The sequence below is a fragment of the Triturus cristatus genome, chromosome 1_1 (assembly GCF_964204655.1).
Source record: "Triturus cristatus chromosome 1_1, aTriCri1.1, whole genome shotgun sequence".
NCBI lineage: Eukaryota > Metazoa > Chordata > Amphibia > Caudata > Salamandridae > Triturus > Triturus cristatus.
Genome location: NC_140579.1, coordinates 519,973,878 through 519,991,110, shown reverse-complemented (window position 1 = coordinate 519,991,110; position 17,233 = coordinate 519,973,878). Strand labels below are relative to the sequence as shown.

Genomic DNA, 17,233 nt, shown 5'->3' with positions numbered 1-17,233 from the left:
CCACTGGCCTCAACGAATCTTCTGAACAATTTGACTAAATGGTTTGGTCTGTTCAATAACCTAAGTTACACCATGTAGCCACTAGGAAGCACCGAGGAGACCATTGCCAAGATGGTAATGTCCGTGTCGCGTAGCTGCCATGGCAACCCTATATGCCAACAGCTATTTGACGAAAGGTGTAAGAAAGTACCCAAATAGGTACAGTGTCTACAGAGTCCACAGTCTCCAGAGGTTTGGCAGAGGCTAACGTTAGATATAACCTTACTCTCTAAAGTGGTAGCTTGGTTGAGCAGTAAGGCAGTATCAGAGGTCAGTGTAAAGCACTTGTTGTACACACTCAGTCAGCAAATGGTCTCACACACTCAAGAACTGAACTCTAGGCCAATGGTTTGTATATAAAAATACATAGTTGTTTTATTTTACAACCAACAATAGGTATCAAAATATACTTTCTCAGGATGAGATGCTTTAGTTAAATACTTTCAATAGGCAATAGACTTTTGAATAGAGTAGTTACAGTTGTTGCAATAGGCAACACAATTCAAAGACAATTATAACATTGAGCTCAATGGGAATTTCTTAATAAATGCAATTAATTACTTTTTGGATTACTTTTCTAACCACAGGGCTGGATCCTAGATTCAGTCCGGGGACATTTCCTGGAAACAGGTGAATAAATGTGTTTTGGTGAAAGGTATGATTTTTAAGGAATGTTATTGTATTTCAAAAGTTGACACTTAAAAACTTTTTCACATAGAATCACCAATGTTATCCTATGGGAGGAAATTCACTTAACAGGTAAGTAGGGTTATCGTTACTTTTTCTTACACAATGCTGGATCCTGGATTCAGAACTGGTGCATCTCCTGTAAACAGTTGAAAGAAATCGTTTTTGTTACACAGGCGATTTTTAAGGAATATTTGTAAGTTTCAAAAATAGACAGAATAATTTCTGGCAAAAACCAGGTAATGTTATCCTATGGAGGAAAATCAAGTTATCGGTAAGTACGGTTGTAATTACTTTTCAGGGTCAGTGCTGGGCACCAAGATCCAGCACTGGGATCTCTCCTGATAACAGGTGAGTAATTTTGTTTTCGTTGTTCGGTTGATTTTTAGTGAATATTTTAAAGTTTCAAAACTCGACACTTAGAAGTGAAACCAGTCAATGTTACCCTATGGAGGAAAAGTGAGTTATCGGCTTTTGGGTAAGTACTCGACTGGCAGAGTTAAGGTTCTGGGCATAGACTCAGGGGTCTCCCAGGGTCAGGTAGGTACAGTTGTTACACCCTCAGCGGCACTGGGGCAGCCGGGTGCAGAGAGAGTTAGGCCCAATTTTAGCCTATGGCGGGCAGGGGGCCGTTGGTTGGTGGCTGCTAGCAGGCAGGCCACGCGGCTGTGGGAGCTGGGCTCCTGGTCACTCACTCAGGGCAAGTGGGGAAGAAAAATAGGAAAGAGGTTGCACTCCCAGGGGCACTCGGGCGGCTGGGTGCAGGTTGCTTTTGAGCCGTCGGTCGCTCAATGAAGTTCAATGTAGAAGCTCTAAGACGAACAAAGGCTGCAAGCTCGGGGACGAAGATTCTTCAGGCGCGACCACCACTTTGAGAGGTAAGTTGGGAAGCTGTAGGTTAGGTAGGCACCCAGAAGCTGGGCACAGGGGGCCGCAGGGCGCCGGGTGCAGGGGTGTCTGTTTGCATCGCGAAATCTTACCCTCAGCTGGTCGCGGGTGGAGGGGTCCCTGGTTATGAAGCTGCAGGCGTCGTCAGGAGCGTCAAGGTGGGTCCTTGGGTGCTGGATTCTTGGTCACAGTCGACGGGGGGACGTCCTTGTGGTCTTTGTTCACTCCGGCACAGGCCAGGCTTGGCGGGTGCAGAGTGTGCAGGAGTCACGGCTGCTGGTTGGCACCAGGGGCTTGTTACTTGCTTTGAGCAGAACCACTGCTCGTGGGAGTCCCAGTCTTTTTAGAGTCACAAGGCAGTCAGGTCCTCCGGGGTTTTTGAGGTTGCTGACCACTGGAGAAGCCGGGTTTTAGCAGGAGCAGATTCGAGGGTCGACAGGCCTGTTAGGCTGGGGCCAAGTTAATAGGTGTCTTCCTCTTGTTAGCAGTTGCACGGCAGTTCTTCTTTCTTTTTGTTCTTCTTGCTTGTTTCGGATTTGGGAATCTGAGGAAGGACGGTTCAGGGTGCCCCTAAAAACTAAATTTAGGGGCGTTACAGGTAGGTAAAGGGCAGGGACCAATGGGTCCCTTCCCTGGGGTGGGTACACCCCCTATCCTGCCACTCTCCTGTGGGAGGGGGGCAGGAGCCTAGTCCTGATTTGGCAGGGCTCCCCATCTTCAAGATGGTGAGATTCCGGAGATGTGCTTCACCTCGCCTCCCCCGCCTGAGGGGTGGGGTTGGCAGAGGCTGGCACACCCTCTTTCCTCCCTTGGGGTTTCCCGCCAGTCTTCCCGCCAGAGTGGGGGTCAGAACCGGTGGGGACCAGTTGCTGAGTACAGCAAGTGGCCTGGAGAAGCTCACAAAGGCGGCATGCCTTTGAAGCTTCCCCTGCCCATCCTGAGGGAGGAGACATAGCACCTCGCCCAGGATGTGCATTGTTACAGGCTCAGGAGAGCGGCTGGCTCTCTACCCAGGGGTCCAGCAACATGTCTGCTGTGTGGCAGCCTAGACAGCCTCTCAGACAGGACGTGGATTGTAGGTTAGGTTCAGGGGGCAACTCTAAGTTGCCCTCTGTCGTGCATCTTACATTAAATCCCACACTGGCATCAGTGTGGGTTTAATGTGCTGAGAAGTTTGATATCAAACTTCTCAGTCTTCAGTGAAGCCATCATGGTGCTGTGGAGTTCGTGATGACGACCTCCCAGCACCATATACTCTTAGTGGCAGCACTGCACTTACAGTGTCCAGGAATGATTGACCTGGGTACTGTAGGGGTACAGGGCTCATGCACCTCCACCCACATCACTGGCATAGGGCACCCAGCTAGAGGGGTGACTGAGGTATGCCAGGGCAGTGTGTGTTGTGGGCATGGCACCCAGGGATGGGTGCCATGCCAACTCTCTGTTTTGTTCTGCACCAAGACACTCAGCCTGCAAAGGCAGTGTGTGGGTGTCAAGGTACAGGGCTTCTAAGGGTGGCACAATACGTGCTGCAGCCCTTAGGGGCCTTCTCTGGTCACAGGGCCCTGGGTACCTAGGGTACCATTTACCAGGGGCTGACTTGGGGCCAGAGATGCCAAATGGGTTTAGGCTTCATGCAGTTTTAGGGAAGGAATACGGGCCCTGGGTACCTGATTTGCAGAAGCCCAGGGCACACTCAGTCAAAGTACTTCAGCAATTCAGCAAAAAGTGGGGGCATACCATGCAAGAAAGATGGCACTTTCTCAAAGAAGGACAGTATGCAAAGACCGCCTTTCCAAGGGGCACGCGAGCAAGAATTTCAGTTTCTTAAAAGTCATTGAAAAAAATATTCCCTTAGAATAGATTCTCTGTATCGTTCAGATTAGTTATTATAAATATTATAAATCGTTTCCTAACATTTTATGTGAAGAGAATTTAACACCCATTTGACAAAAGGCCATGAGTAATCTGGAGCGTTTTTATTGCTTTCTGCACTGAACGTGACCTGCATAGCGCTTTTGCGTAATTGCTTAGGAGCGGCTTTTAAACTTACCTCGTTTTGTATTTGTGTTCTTTTTTCGTTCTTGTCCCCTTGATTTTAACCGCTAGCCCCTCACTTGCACTGTAAAAGGTTTCTCTCACCGCTGTTTGGCGGGCCCCTTTCACCGGGACGCGGAGGCTCTTCTGGCGGCCATCTTGGGTGTGTATTGGGTGTGACTTGGACGCCTGGCGGCGCCATTTTGGAGTCTCGACGGGCTAGTCGTCACAAGGACGCTAGACGTCTATATAAGGGGGATGACTCTAGGTAGAGGGTCTTGTTAATCTGGAGCGTTTTTATTGCTTTCTGCACTGAACGTGACCTGCATAGCGCTTTTGCGTAATTGCTTAGGAGCGGCTTTTAAACTTACCTCGTTTTGTATTTGTGTTCTTTTTTCGTTCTTGTCCCCTTGATTTTAACCGCTAGCCCCTCACTTGCACTATAAAAGGTTTCTCTCACCGCTGTTTGGCGGGCCCCTTTCACCGGGACGCGGAGGCTCTTCTGGCGGCCATCTTGGGTGTGTATTGGGTGTGACTTGGACGCCTGGCGGCGCCATTTTGGAGTCTCGACGGGCTAGTCGTCACAAGGACGCTAGACGTCTATATAAGGGGGATGACTCTAGGTAGAGGGTCTTGTTAATCTGGAGCGTTTTTATTGCTTTCTGCACTGAACGTGACCTGCATAGCGCTTTTGCGTAATTGCTTAGGAGCGGCTTTTAAACTTACCTCGTTTTGTATTTGTGTTCTTTTTTCGTTCTTGTCCCCTTGATTTTAACCGCTAGCCCCTCACTTGCACTATAAAAGGTTTCTCTCACCGCTGTTTGGCGGCCCCCTTTCACCGGGACGCGGAGGCTCTTCTGGCGGCCATCTTGGGTGTGTATTGGGTGTGACTTGGACGCCTGGCGGCGCCATTTTGGAGTCTCGACGGACTAGTCGTCACAAGGACGCTAGACGTCTATATAAGGGGGATGACTCTAGGTAGAGGGTCTTGTTAATCTGGAGCGTTTTTATTGCTTTCTGCACTGAACGTGACCTGCATAGCGCTTTTGCATAATTGCTTAGGAGCGGCTTTTAAACTTACCTCGTTTTGTATTTGTGTTCTTTTTTCGTTCTTGTCCCCTTGATTTTAACCGCTAGCCCCTCACTTGCACTATAAAAGGTTTCTCTCACCGCTGTTTGGCGGGCCCCTTTCACCGGGACGCGGAGGCTCTTCTGGCGGCCATCTTGGGTGTGTATTGGGTGTGACTTGGACGCCTGCCGGCGCCATTTTGGAGTCTCGACGGGCTAGTCGTCACAAGGACGCTAGACGACTATAGAAGGGGGTCATGATGACGCGCAGCGGTCTAGCGCAGCGGGGTCGCCGGACTGACGCCGGAGTTACGCCAGAGTTCAGCCCGTCTGCGCCCGTCCGCGCTGAGGACGTGCCTGAGGATGTGCTGCATGTGAAGGGGCAGGTAAAGTTCATGTATACCCTGCAGGACTTACTGGCTTTGAAACCCCGGTCATCGCCTTGTCATCATCGCTTTTCGCCCAATGGTCTACTCTGTTCCTTAGAATGTCACACCTGTAAGGTCAGCTGGTCGGCTCGTGACCCTAATAATGAGGTTAATCATACCTCTCATGCTCCGCCCAACATACGTCCATTGGGAAGCGGGTTCCTAGTCAACGCGAGATCATTGATCAGAAATAACGTTGCGTTCTTTGATTTTGTGACTGCTAGGGATCCGTCTTGGGTGTTTATAACAGAAACATGGGCATCGGAGTCTTCGGGTCACGATCTATTGTTGGCTATTCCGGAAAGCTATGCACTGCATAGACTGGATAGAACTAGATGTAGAGGGGGTGGGCTGGCTATTCTTTTTAAAAGCTCATTTACTTGTAGTATTAAGGCCCTATCCGAGTCTTCGGATTCTTTTGAAGCCCTGTATTTCTCGATCTCTGGTTCCCCGTCACTATCTTTCACAGGCATCCTCATTTATAGACCTCCGGGACCCAGATCCAATTTTAGTGGGGAATTGTTCAGAATACTGGAACCATATTTTGGTAGGCCTTCCTTCACTATACTCGGGGACCTAAATTTCCACCTAGAAGATATGGGGTCTAAGGATACTCATGGCCTGTTGGACTCGCTTAACGCATGCGGCTTCACTCAATTGGTCAGTACTTCTACTCATCAAGCTGGCCATATCCAAGATGGGGTATTTTCCAGTGATCTGAGACTGTCAGTTGGTTCTCCTATCCGTCTATCCTGGTCTGACCATTTGGCAGTACCCCTGGAACTAACATCTTCCTTAGCTTCTGCGCCCAGAAGGAATCCCTGCAATAAACAACTTAAAAGGAATTTCAGGAATATTACCAATGATTCCCTTTCTCCTTTTATAGGGGATGGGTCGTCTTTCTCTCTTGGGGAAGTGGAGGAAGCGGCACAAGAACTTGCTAATTCTATTACTAGAGCGGTTGATGCATTAGCTCCCGCTTCTCTCCGATACTCAGCAAGGCGCAACCCCTCTGCCCCTTGGTTCTCTGAGACACTAAGACTTATGAGGCAGAACTGTAGGAGACAGGAGAGAAGTTGGAGAAAATCATGGGATCCTACTGAAGGCAAGGCACATAAGCGCCTGCTGCGAGAATATAAGGCTATACTAACAAAGGAAAAGCAGGAGTTTTTCACTAATCTCACTGCCTCCCTTACTTCACCCAGGGAGCTATTTAAAATTGTGGAGTCCCTTTGTTCTCTTCAAATGCCCGACCCAGTGGTGGGGTCTCAAGTGCTCTGTAATAAAATCTCAGATTTCTTCCATAATAAAATCGAGGACATATACATTGCCCTGGAAGCTCAGAGGAGTGTCTTGGACCCCCAACTACCCCTGGCTTCGGTAAATCTGGAAGTTCGGACCTTGGATCCCCCTAAGACTCTCTCCTACTTCCCGCTGTTATCTTCTGAGGCGATGGATCTACTCTTGAATAGAATAAAATCGGCCTCCCCTCTCGATCCTTGTCCTCTGATAGTGCTGAAAGCATGCAGGGATACCTTATTACCCCCCTTGATGGAGGTGATGAACGGCGCTTTAACACAGGGGGTCTTTCCGACAATATGGAAAAAGGCAATTGTGAAGCCCTTGCTTAAGAAGCCTACTCTTGATCCTGAAATACTTAAAAACTTCCGTCCCATTTCCTTGCTCCCTGCACCTGCGAAAATGCTGGAGCTCCACCTCAACCATCATTTGTCGGCCTTCTTAGATGCTTCTGGATATCTAGATGATTCCCAGCATGGCTTTAGGAGGTGCCATAGCACCGAATCGGCGCTTACTATGGTGACAAATAATATCCGAATGAAGGTGGATCAGGGTCAGACCACTGTCTTGGTCCTTTTAGATCTCACGGCGGCATTCGATACCCTCTCTCCCTCGACTTTAACATCACGTCTGAGGGAGTTGGGGGTAGTGGGCACTGCCTTGAGTCTTCTGTCCTCCTTTTTAGTTCAAAGGGAGCAGAGGGTCAAGCTTGGTGACTTTCTTTCCCCTGCTAAAGTCTTGCGATGTGGGGTCCCACAGGGGTCGGCTCTGAGCCCGACCCTGTTTAATATCTATGTGGCCCCTCTGGCAAGGCTAGTGAAATCGCAGGGGATGGAAGTTGTGTCATACGCCGATGACACCCAAATTATGGTGTCCCTGGCCCACTCGAAGGATTTATCGGCGTTCAACTTTAGGAACTGCATGCAAGCAGTCTCCGAATGGATGATTCAAAATTCCTTGAAGTTGAACGGTGATAAGACCGAAGTCCTGATTTTTGGGAAGGATCAGGATTGTTGGTCTAATGAGTGGTGGCCCCCCTCTTTGGGTACCTGCCCTATTCCATCCCACTCGGCCAGGAACTTGGGTGTCATATTTGACACCTCACTGTCTATGACTCTCCAGGTGAATAGAACAGTCGCCACCTGCTGGGGGGTCATCAAGATTCTTAGGAGAATCGTATATTATCTTTCCCCTCAGTCACGTATGCAGATCGTGGTGGCGCTGGTCGGATCTAGATTAGACTATTGTAACACTCTTTATGCGGAAATCAACAAGGGCCTTATTCAGCGCCTCCAGGTGGTGCAAAATGCTGCTGCCAGATTTGTCTTAGCGGCACCTATTGACTCATCGGCCACCTTAGCACGGAAAAGCTTACACTGGCTCCCTATCCAGAATAGGATCTCCTTCAAACTGCTAATTTTGGTGTTTGGAGCTTTAAGGGCTACTCCCTCTAATGCTCTGGGTTCTCTCTTAACTCGGTATCTACCCAGCAGATCTCTTCGTTCTGCAGAGATGAACCTACTGGTGGTCCCCCGCTTTAAGAAAGTCAGATGGGGAAGCAGGGCTTTCTCCAACGTGGCTCCTCGGTTGTGGAACGCCCTTCCATTAGAGATTAAAGCCCTTCCTTCCATGATTCTTTTTAAGAAAGCACTCAAAACATGGTACTTTGCTAAAGCCTATCAATAAGCAACTGTCACTCTTTTTGCTGATTTTATCTTGGTTAGGCGCCTTGACGCCCATTGGGCTAAGTTGCGCGGTATAAGTCTGATTTCATTTCATTTTCATTTCATGAGTACAAAGGCTGTGAGAGCAGGGTGCGCCAAAGAGTGGCAAGAGGCACCTGGGCACGATCCTACATTTCTTGCAGCTAAATGGCAACACTTAGGGAAGATTGTTCTGTGGGTTTGTAATAGTTCAGTATTTACAATATTATAATTTCCTTAAGTTTTCTGTCCACGGAATACTATCAATTTCCACATTTACAGCTCAGTTTGTATATTTAAAAAAATGCGCCATTGACTGGCAGATGACGGATAGGGAGAAAAGCTGTGTTTTATAGAACTAAAAACAGGTTTATTACTGTTAATACACACATTTAACTCCTTTCATGGCATGCCTCCTGGTCATGAGTCTTGTCCTGCCACCATTACTCTTCAGAGTCGCGGTTCTGACTGTAGCCTTGCTCATGAGTCCCAGGTCATAACACCCATACTCTGAGCCTTGCCTCCCTCGGAGTTAGCTTATCCTGAGCTGAATGGTGCCCCCTTCCTCTTAACCTACAGGAATCGTGTGCCTCCTCCTGGTTCCTAATTCGTGACAGGTTCTAGCGTCTTCCACCTGCAAAGAACAAGCACCTATGAGGAGGAAGGGGGTGACTGCATAGCCAGTCTATCTCTACTGATAGAAAGCTGGCTTTTAGGACCTCAGGCCCCACCCTATTCCTGTCTCTGTCCCTCCCCGTTTCGTTTATTTATTTATTTTTATTTATTTATAGTTGAATTTGTAGGGCAAACAGCTACCCAAAAAGGGTTTCCCGGTGCCTGGACGAACTGAGTACGGAATAGTAGAAGCAAGAGTGGAATTACTGGCTGAACAGCCAGGTCTTAATGGATCTGCGGAAGCAAGTGTAATTGGTTTCTTTGCGGATAACAGGAGGGAGAGTATTCCAGAGGGTGGGGCCAAGATCAGAGAAGGACCTACCACCCATCCTGGCGAGTTTGAAACGTGGAACCGTAAATTTTTCAAGAGTTGAAGATCGGAGGTGGCGTGTGGGGATATAGGGGCAGACGAGAGAATGCAAGTAAGGTGGTGCTGAACCTCATTTAATCTTGAACATAGAGCTAAGAGCTTTGAACTTTATGTGGTTTTCCACTCGAAGCCAGTGAAGATCATGGAAATAGCCAGAGATATGAGAGGCTCTGGGAACTCTGCATAGTAGTCTGACTGCAGAGTTCTGCACTAACTGCAGTCTGCGGGTCACGGCCTTATTGGCACCTAACAGAAGGACATTACTGTAGTCCAAACGTGAGGTTATAAGAGCATGTACCACTGTTTTTTGGGTGGCTATAGGTAGCATCCAAATGATTTTTCGAAGCCATTTTAAGATGGTAAAACATGTGGCCGCAACCCTGATGGCTTGGTGATGCCAAGACAGAGTCATCAATATAGACGCCCAGGTTCCAAACATGGCTAGAAGGCCGGGGGAGGGCACCCATCTCGGCAGGCCAATGTAGGGGGCCCCAGAGGTCCTTAACCTTACCCAGGATTAAGACCTCGGTTTTGTCACCATTAAGTTTCAGATGGTGTTGGTTCATCCAAGTAGCGATACTCCCAAGGCCTAATTGTAAGCCAGATGCTAAGTTGGGGTCAGTATGAGAGAGAGAGAAGATGATCTGAGAGTCGTCTGCATAGGAAAAGAGAGTCAGGCCAGCTTGTTCAACGATATCTGCTAAAGGCCTGACGTAGAGATTGAAAAGCAGTGGACTGAGTATGGAGCCCTGGGGTACCCCATGAGGGGATGAATGAATGTTGGAGCTATCAGTAGCTGAAAAGATCTGAAAAGTACGACCGTTCAGAAAGGAGATAATCCAATCCAGGGCTGAACCGCAGATGCCCAAGGATTTCAGAGTTTTGATAAGTGTAGAGTGAGAGATAGTGTCAAACGCTGCACTGAGGTCGAGCAGTATGAGCACAACGGTCTCTCCACCATCAAGATGGTGGCGAAGCCTCTCTGTGACTCCTAGCAGGGTAGTTTTTGTGGAGAAATTGGACCTAAATCTAGATTGGGAAGGGTGTAGAATTTTATTAAGTTCAACAAACTGGGAGAAATTAAAATGAATATGGCTCTCAAGGATTTTGGAAAAGACTGGCAGGAGGGAGATTGGACGGTAGTTGGAGAGAGTGGTGGGGTCAGCAGATGGCTTTTTTTTAAAAAAAAGGGTCACCATAGCATGTTTCCAATGAGCTGGAACAACCGACTCGCGAATAGAGGAATTTAGAACATTCAAGATGACATGCATATGAAGGGGATCCAATTGTTTGAGTATGGAGGTAGGTAGAGGGTCGTTGGGAGAGCCGGACTTTACTTTGTTTAGAATGAGAGTTAAAGAATCCATGGTGAAAGATGTCTTTAGGGATGGGAACAGGGAAGTAGAGGTAAGAGGGATAGAGATGTTAAACCTAGATAAAAAGTGGTCGGACCAATGGATGGGCAGTGCAGGGGTGCAGTAAAGGCCAGGAAGGCTGGAGAAAATATGGTTGAGGAGGTGGTCTGCTTTGTGTGTGGGTCCCGAATTACGTAAGTTGATGTTCATAGCAGCAAGGTCAGAAATAAAGTTGCTACAAGTGGAGTTAGAGAGGATGTCCAAATGTAAATTAAAATCGCCAAGCAGCGAAAAGTTGTTAGAACTCATAATTAAATATTCTCATTGATGAAGGAACTTTGAGGCAAATTCTTGCTCCTCCGTCTCTATTAATCCTCCTTTTCGCCCCCTACAGATCTCCAGGCCTGCCCCCTTCTCCTCACTAACAGTCCTTGGTGTTTTGGGGTTTCTCTGCTGGAGGAATTATTCCCCCTCCCTGGAACCTGCAATGCCTCCCTTACCTGGTCCACGGCTTTGCTCTGCTCATTCTGGAACAAGTATTCTGGTGCTATTTTGTTCTGGTGTGCTACAAGTTAGTGTTCTCCCTTCTTGATGGTGATCTCCTATACCCCCACAACAGGCCCCCTTCTTAAATACTGTGGCCCAGTTCTCGGAAATTTCCCCTCTAAAAGCTTGGTTCAGTAGGCAACCCTCATTCACCTCATGTGTTCAACGTTCTTTTCAGAATTTTTTTGGGGGGGTCATGTATTCTTTAACTTCCTGACAATTATGTATCAGTAAGAACCTCCATTCAAAGCATTCCTAGGTAAATACATATGTGCTGCATGGTGGCAGAATCGATACTTATTGATTGGATTACCTGAGGCAGGGTCCATTGGGATTCAGAGCCATCTGGCGTATGGAAAAAAGTCCGTCCTTGATCATCCTGGGACATGATCCACTAAAAGAGGAAAATAATTCATCAAAACCAATAACCAAAAACAATATTGAGTGTGCTTATTGTTTTAGATTTCTAAATCGCACACAAATTAACCTGGCCCCTAACTTTGGAGTTTTCCCTAAAGGTAACTAAAAGGTAACTGAGTGAGCGGAGGTAAGTGAGTGAGCGGAGGGACCTGTGGTGATAGTACTTGGTGAACTATAACAGAAATACCCTCTTCTCCAGTTTGCTCACTGGAGATAACAAAAAACAAAAAAAAGTGATCAGTGGGTCCTTGCCTTAATTTCAGGAAGTTTTAATTAATCTGAGCATCATTCCAATGACTTGTTCACTCGGTCACCACGAACATGGAACAATCATCTGCAAATGAGATTTGGTTTAGCCTCAATACAACAATCAACGAGACTGCAAGGCCACTTCCACTCTGCATGGCAACATTGGAAGCTCCAGACCTGCTTTGGCTAAAGTGAGCCACATCAGTCAACACTGCTTGAGGAAGAATAAAAGAATGAAGAGCAAGGCCTTACAGAGAGGAACAGGAATTAGAAGAGGATACAAAGGACATGTGATGATGATGAGGATGATTGCATTTTATAACATGCACGGCTACTCCAAGGAGTGTCCATGTGGCAGTAGGATACATGAGGAAATTAAATGTTCATTTTTTGGGTGAATTCTGCAGCTGTATTCCGATTATTGGCTATTTTTGAGACTATGTGATGTTTTCTATCTTTCCTAAAGTAGCATTCCCTGAATGGACATGTGTACGCTTGTACGTGCAAGCCTGCAACACTTACCATCTCATGTGTAGTAATGTCTGTGTACACTTTTTTCCCATCTTTGTTGGTCTCACAGGACCATCCTGGTGGTGAACCGATGTGATAAGGTAATGGTGATCTCTCCGGTTGAATGAGAGGGAAGAAGAAATTGTGGTGGGTTTCCTGCGGAGAGTAGTCCTCTGCAGGAAAGGCATCATACTCTGGAGAATACTCAGGGTAGTCGGTTTCCGGTGTGGGTGGCTAAAGATATTCAAGAAAAAATAAGCCATGAGTGATATTTAAAGGGTTTATACAGCAGCCATTTTCAATTACATTTTCTACCACTGTAGACTAATAATTAAGAGTTTCTTTTATCTTACTGATCAAAGTACATCATATTTAGACCTTAAAGAGATCAACAAACTGAAACTCCTGGTAGACCTTTAATGACAACAGGCAGCAATTGAAACACATCTTCATAAGTGTTGTCCTATGATATTCGTCACATAGGACAACAGTCAGAAAAAGCATATTTTGCAGTGTGAGCCTTCCGTTAAATTCAGAAATCAAAAGATCATTATGTCACAAACAGCACAGGAGATTTTGATACTTTTAAAAATTAACCATTTGTCAGCACTACCTCATATTTACCTAGGACATTGACTTTTCCCATTGCTCACTGCAGGGACTCTATCACCACCAAAACTTCCTCTTACACATAACCAAGTTGTCTCATCTCATATTACAGCATGTAATAACCATTATTATTAGGGGCTGGTGTTTTGAGCCCTAAAACAATAGTTTTGATGATGAACCATGGGCAGAAAGATTGTAGATTTCTGCACTTATAACCTCTCACCAGAGGGTTTGGTATGGAATAAAGCAGAGGGTTGCTAATAGGTTTCTTGGCATCAGGCCACAATGTGTCTAGACCTGGCCTTTCATTTGCCACTCTAGTGTCTTCTAGGAGGCTTAGAGTTGTTTCAAATGAACCAGTTACAGTGTAGTGCCTAATGATAATACTTGGCGGTAGAAAACTCCAGAAACTGAAAAAGTAGTGTCCTGTTGATATGGAGGTAGGTGGCAACTGTGATTCTGCACCATCTGAAAACGTGTGAGGTAGACACTGAAGTATTCGAGAGGCTAAGAAAACACATATTGTATATTTGTGGCTAACTCAAACCTTGTTCATACAAAAGTGAGCAGAAAAAAGCTTCTTACTGTCAGGACCAGCCAGATCTTTGTCCTTGCTCGTTCGGGTTAGCATCAGAGTAGATTCCTTAGCCCTCAAAGAACTTCCTGGTTTGTAGAGTCAGGTCAAACCTGGAGACACCTCTCCACTCCTTTCACCAGGCAGATAGGAATTTGTCCAAGCCGGTTGCCTTGTCGCTTCTCAGTCTTGTCCAACTCTCCCCTTGAGAGTGGCTCCACCAATTATCAAAAGATGAGCTCAGCCATGAGTGGTTAAATTCCCTCAGCGAATCTATGGAGAGCTCACGCACACTCTCCAGGTATCTCTCACTGCACTGTGACAATCACAAATCTACTTGCTTCATAACAGAAACTAGTAAACTAGCATTCAAACAAAATATGACAATTTATTTGCACATTTAAGTGCAGAAAGCTTTCTCTGCTTGGTCATATTTGGAGCTTTTAAATGCTCTATATCACATGTATATACATTATAGGTAGCTTACACAAATGTCCAATATGCTAATTTTATTGCAAAAACATTGTACATGTTTAGAGAAGGGCTCAAGCAGTTGCAAGCTATTTACTAGCAATTCACTAGACAGAATAACCGGCCTCTCATAATTCTGACAATCTTATATTCAGGTGTCAGGCACTTGCTTTGAAGGAACTGGAATATGAACAGCACTCTCTGCCACCTGCTTTCAGAGCTGAAGTACAGGAGATAAAGTCATCTGACCAGAATTACATATATTTTACTGACACAGTGATGCAAACCCATGTCTCCGTTGTCGATAGTCCCCGAGCTAGCCAATAAATCACAGAGGGTGCCTTGTCTGCACTTCTTAGATATGCATGTTTTAACTGGCTTCTTCCTCTCCATTTCCAGAGGCCAAACCATAAAGAATTGATTAGATCGAGTTGAAGGAAATTACATTTTCGAACAATATCTTGCAATTCCTTTCAGCACGGCATTATTCTATTGACGCTCAAATCTAGACATTAAACCCTGTTCTATGTTCCTCATGCACTTTCACCCTGTAGATCCACTATCCATTTGATCTCGACTGCATCAAATTTCTACCCTGCATCCACACATCTCCCCACTCCGCACATCTGCGCGCTACATCCTTCATCATCCACAATTCCTTGTCTACATTCTGCTCTCAACTTTCCACATACACACTCCCAGGGGTGTGGAGTTAACCCCGCACCCCTGCACTTTAGCAGCTGCAGTGGCGGTGGGGTTTTTGCTGGGCATCTTCTGTTGTCTGTGACGCAGCCCTCCAAGTCTCATAATTAACGCAAGGGGGTGGGGAGGTGAGGGAGTGAAAAGATGGATGTGTGAAATGGTGGATGGGTGAGTGAGTGAAGGGAGGGATGGACAGATGCATGGATGAATTAAATAGTATAAGGATGGCTGAGTGAAAGGGAGGAAGGATGAATGGTTGGATGTGTTAAAGGATGGATGAGAGAAATGATGTCTGGATGAGTGATTGGATGGATGGATTGAAAGGGTAAATAGATGTTGGATGGGTGGAGTGAAACACTGGGTGGATGAAGGGGTCGAACGGATGAATGTAAGGATGGATAGGTGAAAGAATGGATGAATGAATGAAAGGGAGGATAGATAAGTGAAAGGGTGGAAAGATTGAAGAATGAGCGAAAGGGTGAATGGATGAGTGAGTGAAAGCATGGATGCAGAGGCGTTGTCAACTTCCTGCTTTAGCAACAACAGTAGGGATGGGGTTTTTGATTTGTTTTTCTGCCTGCAAGGTGAGTGAGTGAAGGGTTGGATAGATGGATGCCTTGATGAATGAGTAAAAGGATTGATGAATGGATTGCTGTATGTGTCAAAGGATGGATGGATGATGAGAGAACGCATAGGTGGGGTGAACGGGTACATTGATGGATGAATGAGTGAACAACTGGATGGTTGACCGATTGAAAGAATGGCTGTATGAGTGAGCGACAGGAAAGATAGATGGGTGGCTGGGTTAAATGGTGAATAAAAGAAAGGATGGGTGAGTAAGTGAACAGGTAAATGGATAGGTGAGTGAAATGGTGGATGGATGAGTGAAAAGGTGGATTGATGCATGGCTGAATGAGCGAAAGGATAGATTTAAGGATGGGTGAGTGAAAGGGAGGAAGGATGATGGCTGAGTCAATGGGTGAATGGATAGATGGGTGAGTGGAAGGTTGGATGGATGAGAGAGTGAAAGATTGGATCGATGAGTTAAAGGTTAAATGGATGGATCAGTGGATGGATGGATAGACTAGTGAAAGAATAAATGAGTATAATGGATGAATGAGTGTAAGGCAGGGTAGATGAATGGTTGGATGAAAGGGTGGACGGATGGATGATGCAGATTACACATGTTCTCTACCCTATACAGCAACATATACGCTCCACCTTTTATATCCACTCTACATTAACAAATTTTTTTGTCCACCCTGTACAGTGGCACTCTGCTTTGCTCCGCCCCACTCTGCTTTGCTCCACTCTGCTTTGCTCCACTCTGCTTTGCTCCACTCTGCTTTGCTCCACTCTACTTTGCTCCACTCTGCTTTGCTCCACTCTGCTTTGCTCCACTCTGCTTTGCTCCACTCTGCTTTGCTCCACTCTGCTCAGCTTTACGCTGCTTCACTCCGCTCAGCTTTACTCTGCTCAGCTTTACTCTGCTCAGCTTTACTATGCTCAGCTTTACTCCACTTTGCTCCACTCCGCTTTTCTCCACTCCGCTTTACTCCACTCCGCTTTACTCCGCTTTACTCTGCTCTGCTCAGCTTTACTCTGCTCTGCTCAGCTTTACTCTGCTCTGCTCAGCTTTACTCTGCTTTGCTTTGCTCTGCTCTGCTTTACTATGCTCCACTCTGCTCAGCTTTACGCCGCTTCGCTTTACTCCGCTCAGCTTTACTCTGCTCAGCTTTACTCCGCTTTACTCTGCTCCGCTTTACTCTGCTCCGCTTTACTCTGCTCCGCTTTACTCTGCTCAGCTTTACTCTGCTCAGCTTTACTCTGCTCAGCTTTACCCTGCTCCGCTTTACTCCGCTCCGCTTTACTCTGCTCCTCTTTACTCTGCTCCTCTCAACTACGGTCTGCTCCGCTTTACTCCGCTCTGCTTTACTCTGCTATGCTTTACTGTACTCTACTCTGCTCCGCTCAGCTTTGCTCCCCTCTGCTTTACTATGCTCTGCTCTGCTTTACTATGCTGTGCTCTGCTTTACTATGCTCTGCTCTGCTTTACTATGCTCTGCTCTACTATGCTCTGCTCTGCTTTACTATGCTCTGCTATACAATGCTCTGCTCTACTATGCTCTGCTCTGCTATACTATGCTCCGCTCTGCTATACTCCGATCTGCTCAGCTTTGCTCCGCTCTGCTCCACTCTGCTTTGCTCCGCTCTTCTCTGCTCCACTCTGCCCGCTCCAATCCCCTGCTCCACAACTGCACTCCACTCCACTTTACGCCACACCACACCACTCTACGCTACTCCATGCAACACCACTCAATACAACGCCAATCCATACAACCACACCAGGCAATGTAATTACAATCCACTTAATACCACTGAACACCACATAATTCAACTCCACCTAATTACACACTACTCAATACCACATAAATACACCCCACATAAAAACACTCCAAACCATGCCACATTATTCCACTCTACATAATTTGACTCTATACCACTGTTCCATGCCACACTATTCAACCCCACACAAATCCATTCCACACCACATAATTAAAAAAACTACCATTATTCCACCCCAGAATTCCACTACACACCAC

At 46.5% G+C, this 17,233-nt stretch overlaps 1 pseudogene across 1 annotated transcript in view; it reads right to left on the bottom strand.

Moving 5' to 3' along the window:
* The window catches only part of LOC146870525 (rho GTPase-activating protein 27-like), a 1,164,614-nt pseudogene that overhangs the window by 238,421 nt on the left and 908,960 nt on the right, over window positions 1-17,233 (bottom strand). Inside the window, exons 5-6 of the transcript XR_014978312.1 lie at window positions 12,287-12,508; window positions 11,409-11,489 (exon numbers count right to left, since the gene is read on the bottom strand). The product of XR_014978312.1 is annotated as a rho GTPase-activating protein 27-like (transcript). The remainder of the gene's footprint in view (window positions 1-11,408; window positions 11,490-12,286; window positions 12,509-17,233) is intronic.